The sequence below is a fragment of the Echinops telfairi genome, unplaced genomic scaffold, assembly GCF_000313985.2.
Source record: "Echinops telfairi isolate 266 unplaced genomic scaffold, ASM31398v2 ScPeMD7_7469;HRSCAF=8507_0, whole genome shotgun sequence".
In the NCBI taxonomy this organism is placed as follows: Eukaryota; Metazoa; Chordata; class Mammalia; order Afrosoricida; family Tenrecidae; genus Echinops; species Echinops telfairi.
In genome coordinates, this window is record NW_022111372.1 from 61,971,727 (window position 1) to 61,983,053 (window position 11,327).

At 42.3% G+C, this 11,327-nt stretch overlaps 1 non-coding gene across 1 annotated transcript; it reads right to left on the reverse strand.

Annotated features, from left to right (window-relative positions):
* Nucleotides 1-3,451: 3,451 nt before the first annotated feature.
* On the reverse strand, nt 3,452-3,553 carry LOC115873611. The gene has a single exon (XR_004048505.1). It is a non-coding gene; the product is annotated as a U6 spliceosomal RNA (small nuclear RNA).
* Between the last annotated feature and the right edge of the window lie 7,774 nt (nt 3,554-11,327).

Consider the following 11,327-nt stretch of genomic DNA (forward strand, 5'->3'; position numbering starts at 1 on the left):
ATCCAATATGTTTTGAAGGAAGTGAAGACAGAATACTTCTTAGATGTGAAGATGAGGAGTTTATCTCTCACATATTTTGGACATGTCATTAGGTGCTGTTCCTGATAGCACGTTCAAAGTATGTGAGAGAAAGGAGGAACCTTATACTCGGTTAAACAGGGGGTCAGTGAAAAATAGGAAGACTCTCAATGAGGCAGAGTGACACAGGGGCTGCTACAGTTGTAATGGGCGGCATGTTCTGTTAGAGCCAATTCAACAGTTCTCAACCCCCATCATGAAATTGGAGCCCTGGTGGCAGGTTAAATGGTGGTAGGTTAAATGTCGGGCTGCCAACTTCAAGGTTGCTAGCTGGGTCTACTGACCTCTACATGAGAGAAAGGGCAGACTGGCTGCTTCTGTCAAGGCGGACAGCCTCAGAACCCAAAGGAGCAGTCTACTCTGTCATGTAGAGTTACGGTAAATCAGACTTGATTCAGTGGTGGTGGATTTTAACTATATCTATGACAGAAAACATCCATGGAAAAGTCTATGATCTTTTAATTCCATAGACTTTTGAAGCCCCCTATATTTGTCTAATCTACCCCCATGCATACTTACCTGTGCGATCACAAAACTACTTTTTTCATTTAGATTTAAATATTTATAATAATACCTACTCAGAATTCACAGGCAATCTTTATTCTTAAAGGGGTTATAAAGAAAGTTAACGGGTTGCAATACAATAAGAAATGCATAGGAAGACACCTTACAAAATTTGTTCAAGGCTGCTAATAAATTCGTAAAGGTCATGCTGCTCTGCTTTTAGCTTCAATCCTGAGGCATTCAGCTCAAGCTCTTTGGGTCAGCTAAACCAGCTCCCCCAATTAAGTGCCCAGGGGCACCCTATTCCACAAGTGAGCCTTCTGCCCCAAAGCACTTAGCTTCCTCTGTGGGCTGGGAAGTCCACCACTCTGCTCCGCGCGCTGACTCCTGGCTCTGCTGCTGCTCTCCTGATGTCACTGCTGTCTTCTGGGTCCAGACGACTCACTGTACAGGGATCCAGAGGAGACGATCCACTGTACAGGGATACACTTGGAGTCCACAGGACATGATCCACTACTGGCTCTCGTTGTAAGTGGGAGTCCCTCACGACTGCTTCACAGAGGGCTCAGTAGAATGCTATTCCAAGGAATCTGGTTCCTAATTAATCATAGATGAATCTTATTAATATCTTCTCCCAGGTTATTACCCAGAGCAGTGCAGGAAAATGCCATTTGGTGGGAGTGAGAGACTAGAAGAAATACATTAGATTATGCACTGCCCTGCACTATCTACCAGTTACTGTTGAGTGTATTAGTTACATCTCTTGATCACTGTTGTCACAGGTAATGATCATGACTTCAAGTACAATGAAACATTTGATACTATAATTATTTTCTCCAGTTATTATGATGCTGCTTATTGGTTTCATTGTGATAACTTTTAAATTTATTTATATTGAGATATAATCCATACTGAACACAATAGTCTTTGATCTTCGTCAGTGGATGCCTCAAGTTTTGGAGCTTTTAGCAAAACAGTTGCAAGACTGTGTCATGTGCATTCCATCAGTTGTTAATGAGCCTCACTCTGATCTGGTTTTCAGGTTCTATATACAGATATCAAAAGTTATACATGTATTTTAATTATTTTTTAATTCCTTTTTTGACAGCATTTTTGAAGACCCCCTCATGTGCATGGAAAAAAACAACAGCAAAAATCAAGCACACCACCATTACCACCCAGTCAGTTCCCGCTTATAGGACTCCTATACGGCGTTCCAAGACTAGAACTTTTTCTTTCATAGAGTGGATAGTAAATTTAAAATGAAGACCTTGAGGTTAGCAGTTCAATGCTTTCCCAACAGTGCAACCAAGGTGTGTGTGTGTGTGTGTGTGTATGTGTGTGTGTGTGCGTGCGCACACATGTGCACACATGTTCATACTTCACTATATGTGTGTCTGCCATTGAGTCAAGGCTTTCTGAGGTTGTAAATCTGCATGTGAGCAAGCCTTCTCATCTTTCTTCTACATAGCTCCACAGTGGCTGGTGGCTGCACAGGTCTGGTAAGAACGTGGGGAAAGATACTGAGACAATTTACCTGTTGCCAATAGGAATCCTGGGAGTATCATCCTATTGCATATAAAATAAGCCCTCTGAGAAGCAGGGGAGGGATCAAATTATAGCAGGAGTCGGGAATGGAGTGCCTACTCTGGACCCAAGATCTCTTGACAAGAAAGCTCCTGGATGCAGATGGCAGCTATACCATCGGAGGAGCAGCAGCAGCAGGACCAGAAGCCAGAGCACAGAATAGAGTGATGAACTTTTTAACCCACTGAGCAAGTTAAGACACCCATTTTTTGTGTGTGCAGGAGGCTGGCTTGCTGAGTGGGATGCCTCTGGGTATTAATTGGGGAAGTTGAAGTTGCTTACCCACAGTGCTTAAGCTGAATGCCTTCGGGTTGAATCATACAGTAAAATGGTATGCCCCAGGAAGTATTTATTAGCAGACCTGAAACTTTGTGATATGTCTTGGTAAACAATTACCCTGAATATTTCTCCCTGGCATTACAACTTGTTAACGTCCTTAATAAACCTTTCATTCAGGAATTCTGTATGTGAGTTTCTTTGTGGCCATTTCAATGGATCGAGCACTGGAAACTGGAAATGGTGGGCACCAGGAAGACATTACAATGGGTCTTCGTGTTGTGCAGTCATGCTCATTCTCCTTTCAGTGTCATTTTACCTCCTTGGAAGTAAACGTACTGCCCCCCAGACATCCAGCCTTTAGCATTACTTCTCTTCAATCTGATCCCATATCGATAGACCTGAGAAAACACAGCGGTCGGGAACGGCCTTCTTTACTAGGTAAGCTCATTTGCTGTTTTGGTTTCAAAGATTCCAGGGGATGGTCTTTGTTTAAAGTATAAGTTATAAAGAGTTGTTTCAGGATAATAGTTTCAGGGCCTAATCTAGCCTCATGGCTGCAGAAAATCTGGATTCCATGAGAGTTTGCAATTCGGTTCTGCAATTCTCTATTGATGAGGATTCTTTTATAAAATCAGACCCTTTTCTCAGCTCCTGTCAAAGGAGGCAATTAGCTGCACATTCCATGTTCTCCTATTCCTAACTCCCCTTTTCCTCTGTTGGTCCAGGTTATTAGACACCTATTTTTTTACGTTGAATGGCTGCTTGAAACGTTTTCAGACCCTCGGCATTATGCAATGAACTAGGAGTAGAACAGCAGCCCTGAATGTTATCTGGGCAGTTAATGGGGATATCTCATGAAACCATCCTGTACCTCCAAACCAAGGAAACAAAACCCAGGAGGTCTTTCCTTTGATATAGGCCATTTCAGCAATTAATTTCACGCTCTCTCTGTAAGTTTATCTATCACATAACATTTGCCAATTCAACTCTATATTCTTGATAGAAAAGTATGGAACATTTAATAATTGTGCTTGCCAGCTTTGCACAGATGCCATGCTAGTCTTCTCATGCTGTTCCAATTTTAGTATATATATGTTTATTATATGTATCACAGAGAGATATATAGTTATATATTTATGACATATTTGAGTTATAATGAAACACCCTCATGATTTCTCTTTCTCTTTGCTTTTCTGTTTTTTTGGTGTGGTATAGGCGTAGTGAATTATGTAAGTGGTTGCTCCAGCCAGTTTCCAACTCCCCCCAAATGACATTTTTCCTGCTTGGGTCTGGTAAGAAGATGGAGGAAGATGCTGATAAGATTCACCTGTGAGTAATTGTAAACAGGATTCCCTGGAAAGCCATTCTGCTGCATATAAATAAACCCTCTGAGAAGCAGGAGGAGGGATCTCATTTCCAGCAAGAGTAGGGCGTGGAGCACATCCTTTGAACCCACGATTCCTGGGAGGTAAACCTCCTGGATCCAGAAGGCAACAATAACATCAGAGGGGCAGCAGAGCCAGGAGCCAGCGCAGAAAACTGACTGCCCATCCCACGGATCACATTACAATGAGTGCTCAGGGGCAGGATGCTGGCTTGTAGAGCAGGGTACATCTGGGTTTGCCGGGGAAGCTGGGGTTAATTGGGGAAGCTGGGTTTGCTGACCAATGGAAGTGACGCTGAGGGCTTTGGGACTAAGGCTTATTGGAGTGGGGTCACTTAGGGCACTGGGTTTGTTGACCCATGAGGTTTGAGCTGACCACCTCTGGGTTAAAGCTTACAGCAGATTGAGTGGTATTTATGAGCACATCTAATATGTCCTGATAAACAACTATATCCTGAACATTTCTCATTTGCATTACCTGTCAACATCCTTAATGAACCCTTTAATCGTGAACATTGTGAGTTCTGTGTAGCCATTGCACTGGATATTGACAACACATACATTTTATCCTCAATAACGTGCTACACACAATGTTGTAGCATGTAATGTGCTGAGGTTATTATTCTAAGATGATCACTACTAGATGTTTATGCACGATGGTTCTGACCACACAAAGATGGGTCGATATCGGATTTATCATGATACTGATGATAAAATGAAATAATCATGAAGACAACAATAAAAAGGTATATTTGACTTACATCAAATTGACTTAAACCGATAAGACAGGGACCACCTGTATGTGCTCCAAAGTGAACACGGAAATGATCTTTCGAAAGCAAATCAGTCTTTCTGCCAAGACTCCTCAGGGTGGAACAGGATCTCCAACCACTTTCCTGTCCGCCTAGGGCATCAGTTATTTGTACCACTCAGGTACTAATTGTCATATGGGAGTTTATACCCTATTCTATGAATTAGGGACATATTTAAATGCTCTTACAACATGAGTTAAAATTTTTTAACGTGGTATCAAAATACAGGTCTGAAGATCAATTGTGCAAAACTGAAACAAAAAGAAAACATAATTTTTATGAATTAAATTTATTGCACTTAAAGGACTGATCTTTTTCTTGTGTAATCCTTCATTTCTTTTACAAATAAAATATCCTGGTAAAATGATCATAAGTTTAACAGAACAGTTAACAAGTATCAAAAACAGTCAAACAGACCTGTAGTCTAATTTTGTAAATAAAGGTTTATTAGAACATATCCATTTACCTATTGTCTGTGGCTACTTGTTCAATAAAAATACTTAGTTGAGTAGCCAGTAGCACTAATGCCCTCAAAAAACAAAATGTTTGATGCATCACAGAAAAAATTTACTGACCCCTGAAATAACTTTTGCTGCCTCGTAATATGTGCTCAATAAAAGCTTCCAAGTTCTCTGTACAAAAGACCAGATACTTGAGGTCTTTCGTAGGTGACTGAGTACTAATTGGACACATTAATTTAAACTGCTAATGGTGGATAATGGATTAATTTGTCGCTGCTTCCAGATAAGACCTGATCCCGCCTCCTGTCCCCAAATGCACATGTTATCAGGAGGGCATGAGTAATAAATCAACTCCAGGAACCTACAGGGCGGGGCTCTTCTCTGGTGAGGGTGGTAGGGTACTGTGTGTCAATGTTACTGCCTTCCTCCCCCTGACCCACCCGATACCCTGTGTGTTTATAATGTAAACAGATCACAAGCCCACACGTGTCAGAGGTCACATCAGTGTCAGACTCTTTAGGGTGCAAGTGCTAACAGTATAAGATGGTAGCAAAGAACAGGACTTTGAGAACTAAACAACTTCCCTCCTTGCTCTGTTAGTAAAATACCTTGTGTAGTTTACAGTTAAGTACTTAAAAACTACAAACAAGATTACCATTCATCTTCCAGTGGTTCTGTGAGGAAAATAAGAACTACTGAGAGAAGTTCTTATCATAGCTAACATTTATGGAGCATTTGCTGCTTTTACATTTTGTGTTGCAAATGTCAATATCTCACAGGGATAATGATTTCAGCTAAATTGGGTTTGTCCGGGGACCAAAACTTAGCGTGTGTGACCTTGAAAGGCTGCTCCTTGTCCCATCTTCCTATCCTTTCTCACCTTCATGAATCTTTGATTGAAAACTCAATTTCAGAAAGGGGGAACAGTTTCTAAAGTCACAGGTACCTCATGTGGAAAGCTCTTCGAAATTGATCATTCTGTAGCTCGGCATGCAACCTTAATAGGCTACAGTTTCAGTAATAAAGATAGGTTAATTTTGCATTAGATGGGCTTTAATGTACATTTGGAAATCAGAAACTAGCTTATGTGTTCATTAGTGGAAATCTTGCCTAAAGTGGGTCATGTAGAACTAGGGGAAATTCAGAGACATTGGGAAGGAGGAAGCAGTTTCTGCTTCATGTGTCATCTTACATTATTTATAATGACTTGAATGATGGTGAATCAAATGAGTCTAATATGTGTTCTAATGTGTCACTTAGGTGTAAGGGTTTGTAAAAACCCCAGGGAAGTGGCTTTTCCTGGGAAATGGACAGCTTGTATCCAACTTTAGCCAAGTGGGGATGGAGGTTGTCAGAGTCTCACAACTAGTGTGGGTAACACCTGAGAGCGCGTTCTCATGGGGCACGGAAATGGCGTGGCATCTCTAACAGCCATGTGGGCTTATCTGCAAATACCTAGGCAAATCCATAGATACACCAATGGCGAGCTTCTGGCTTTGCCAGTCACCAGGGGCAGGTCATACCATGGAGCGCCTCGGCTTCTTTCTCTAGAAATATACGCAGAAATAAGAACAACAATTGTGGAGACTATAGAAGGACGGTACCTAGAAAGCACATTGCCATTCCTGTCCAATAAGCTCTGAATCCACATCATCACAATGCCCCTGGGGGAGTCCTTTGAACATAAGTACTCAATAAACAAGTTATTATCAGCATGATCACGGACGTCCCCATTGCCGAAGTTGTCATTCAAAGCTGACTGCCTGAGCAGTCATATATGACTTTTATAGACCCCACATTATATACCAGGCCAAATCAAAAGAGTACGAGGCTCATATGGGACGATGGCCTTAAAGTTAAACCTTCAAATGCACACAAGTAGACATATCTCTCCCCAAGGCCTTCGACGCTGACACTGTTGAAACGTGTGTGTGAAAACAGAGAGGATACTTCTCTATGTTGAGAAGAGGGTTGTTTGGGTGTTGTTTCTCTTTTCTCCCACCTTTCGCCCGACATAAGCCGTAAGGCAGAGTGATTCCCCAGGCTGGATACGAAGGAAAGAATTCACAGGCTCCATTTAAAGCGAGCTGAAACGCTTCAGAAAACAAAGCTAGCTCTGACTACGTGTCCTTGGTGTACAGGGGGAATCGGCTTCACACATCCACTTAACAGTCACCAGAATTGCACACCTACAGTGATTTCCCAGGGGTGCAGTGCTGAAAATGGACCCCAAGGTGTCAGGAACAAATGTGTATAACGATGTCTGTCTTTCCTGACTAGAAACTGCAGTGTATGAGTCTTAATGGATTTAAAAGAAATAGGAACTGACACTAAAATGACACTTTTAGTGAACAAGATATATGAGATGTTTTCCTCACTCCCCTTCCCCATCGGTATATCTTTCCCTTTTGAGAGAAGTGTTCAGCCTGCGCTGTGCTCACGCCAGATTCAAACATCGGTGTTTTCCATGACTGAACTCAAACTCTTACAGATCCCACAGATCCCATAAGACTCATTCCCTGCCCAATGCCTCTCAGCCATTGCAGATATTTATGTCCTACGAGCTTTCTCCTTTCTTTACTTAATCTCCCTGATGTCAGGTAGCTGTAAACAATAGCAGCATCCATCCTCTTCATGAATGGGTGCATGGATGCATGGGTGCATGGGTGCATGGATGCATGAGGGTGCATGGATGCATGGAGGGATGTATGAATCATTAATTTTGTTAGGTCCTGTCAAGTTGGTTTCCCAATCTTATGTACAACAGAAAAAACATTATCCAATCCTGCGCCATCCTCACAATTGTTACCTTTCTGCCCATTGGTGCACCAGCTGGGTGACCTGTCTCACTGAGGACCATCCTCATCTTTGCTGACATCCTAGACAGACAGACAACAGCCGCCATGGAGTTGACACTGCCGCATGGCAACAGAGGGCCCAGCATCAGCCTCCCTGTGGCTTGTTTGAGGCTGCCGTTGCCATTGCTCGGCCGCTTTTTCTTACCAAAGGTAACCATGCCCTGGCTTGGCCTGTACTTCACCAAATACAGTGTTCACCTCCAGGGACGAATTGGGCCTAAAGATGTATCCAAAGCAAAGGTTTCAAACAATGATTTGTTATGAGCCACCAGGGTTTTAATGGCTTATTTTAAGAATGACATCACCAGCCCTTTTTTTTTTCTATTTTGTGTAGAAGCTTTGCTCAAACCTCTCCACCAGCGGTTACCCTGAGGGTGTTTGAAATACAGGCCGCAGAGCTGCGAGTATCACAGCTGAAGACAAGCCACCATGGCATGGCATGGCATGGCATGGCACATTGGCTGTGGTAGTCATTACGGAAGCTCCATTTTGGGGATAAATGGAAGAGCTCAGATGCCAGAGCAGGCTACACACTTTCCTACTAACTGCAAGGTCAGTGGCTTGAACCCACCGGCCATTCTGTAAGAGAAAGATGAGGTGTCAAATTCAGCTAAAAGGTAAGGCATGGAAATACAGAGGGGCAATTCTACGTTCTTTTGTAGGGTCATTATTAGTAAGAAGAGACTCAATGACAGTGAGTTTTGAGGTTTTATTTTAAAAGAGCCAGAAGTCTTTTCCCCATTAAATTTCAACCAAAAGTTCATGCACTGCCATTGTTACCACACAAACTACATGTGGTCAAAATTTACAAGAGCTAATTGGGTTCCATCTTCTATATTTAATTTCTGTAATATAGTAACAGGCATCATATATTTCTTCTGGTTGGAGCTTATCATTTATGCTGTGCTAGAAACTGGAACATCAGGATCTACTCCCTGCTCTGTTCACGGGCAGTTGAAGAATTTCCTTAGTTTTCTAGGCCAGGGTTTCATGTCATGGGAAATAAGTTGAGACAAATGAAACAAACCCAAAACCACTACTGTCGAGCCGAGTTTGACTTCTAACAGCCTATGTGGCAGAGTTGATGGCCTCAAATTGTTTCCTCCATGGAAGCAGACTGCCACAGAGTGGTGGCGGCGTCCAGCCACGGAGGGGACCTTATGCGTATCAGTCCAGAGCTTTAACCACTGTGCCACCAGGGCTCCTGGTTTCACCCGGTGAGACCAACCAACTAACCAACCAAACACGTGCTTTCCCAGCACCACTATGCCGGTAGTAGCTCTCTGGGTCATGATTCAGAGAAGGCTTTTTGTTTTGCGAGCTGAGCAGAGCATCGCAAGCATCAACGTTGTCCAGGGTGTACAGCAAAGAGTATGAAAGGAACAAGGAGGAGCAGTGAACTTAAACTTCGACATATACTGGTTAGACTCCAATGATCTGTATTTGAAAATGTAGCCAACTTCAGTATTGAGAGCTAACAAAGATCCTTGGAAATGAATTTTTTTTCTTTCAGTGCTGTGATGTGCTAGTCACTGAACCTAGTGACAAGTGAGTGTACCAGCAAAACATGTCCATTGTTCCTGCCCCATCATGTAACTTTTGTATAGACTCTTGTATATATTACAGTATGAAAGGCCTTCAAAATGTTTTGTGGAAATGTAGTATTAAAAAAGAATGGGATTTTCCCACAAACTTTCTTAAGCCCTCTTGTATCTAGAGGTAAGAAAAATCTTCACATGTTTTGGGTCTCATCTTCCAAATATGGCTATAAGCACACCTAGGGAAATTGCTTATCTAATCTCACTGGATTAGAAGCATTTACAAATGATAGTGCTGGTGAAGAGATTGAAAGTACCATGCACTACCCAAAGAGCAAACAGATTTGCCTTGAAAGAAGTACAGACAGACTGTTCCTTTGAGGTGAGGAGAGTGAGATTTTGTCTCGTGTAGTTTGAACACAGGTCAGAAGAAACCCCTCTGGGGAAGGACATCATGCTCGGTAAAGTAGAGGGGCAGGGACCGAGAGGAAGGGTCTTGATGAGATGGAGGCAACAATGGGCTGACCCCTAAGACCAATCGTGAGGCTGGCGCCCGAGCAGGCGGTGTTTGCTCGTGTGGCTCTGCTGCAGGGTCAGTATGAGTTGGCACCTCCTCAACAACACCTAACTGCAGCGCAAATCTCACGGGGACGATGCTTGCCGGTTATGAAACAGAATACCCTCCTCGTGGCACTTTTTAGAAAAGTACTACAGTACCGCTATAATGGACTCAAACATATCAACAATCATGACGATGCAATGTTCCAGTCTAATATACATAAGCCTTCATGAGTCAGAGCCAAGTTAATGCTAACAAGAACCATTAACAATCACAGTCCTATGAAAAGATACCATGGTTTGTTCTATGCCTCCTCCACTGTCCGATACAGGTCTTAAGCACACTCCTCTTCACATGACCAAATTGATCATGTACATGCTTATTAATATGCATGCATTCCTTCTAATGAATAATGATAATAAAATTAATATAATGTGCTCACAAGACGTACTAAAACCTCAAACCTCAGCGGCTATTTAAACAAAATTACTGACAGAAGGATTCTATTTGATTATGAGGACTCCTTTTTTTTGGAGGTCTACCTTTCTGTAGTTGACCTTTGACCCTTCTGTTACTCAAAACATCACACTTACTCAAAACATTAAATTTAGCAAAAATGTGTTGTGCCTTGGCATCAGGTATTTGATGCTTTGGTGCCAAGGTTTGAATTTAATTTTCAAATAAATGGGAAACCTGTGAATGACAAGTATTTACATTTTCCATTGCTGGGTAGCAAATCACTGGAAACACCTTTGCTGAAGACAACATGATTTTGTTATTTCAGAGTTTTTGTGGAACAATAGAGTGGCCTTGATTAACTGGGTACCAGTTGTTACAGGACAGGTATTGGCAGGTGCCACAATCTCATCTGAGGTTTGAAGTCCTCTTGAAAGTCAATGATGGTTGATAGAATTCAATTCCTAGCCATCATAGGCTGAGAATCTCAGCTTTGAAGCTGCCCACAATTTCCTAATACATGTCACTCTTCACAAAGAAAAATGCGTGTCCACAAGGGACGCAGGAGGACCTGTTAGTTCTCAGGTTCTCATTTAAAAGGCCCTCCTGGTTTGGTCAGGAACATCTGGCTGCTACCCTTATTAGTTAATTAAAATGAACAAGTTCAGGGACTTGATCTGAATAATGTTTCATCTTCCCTTCGAAGATAACCTAAACACAGAAATGACGTCGCTCATATCCACAGGCCTTACTCACACTCAAAGGGAGAGCACACTGCAGGGTGTGCATGAAAGAATGTGCAAATCTCTAA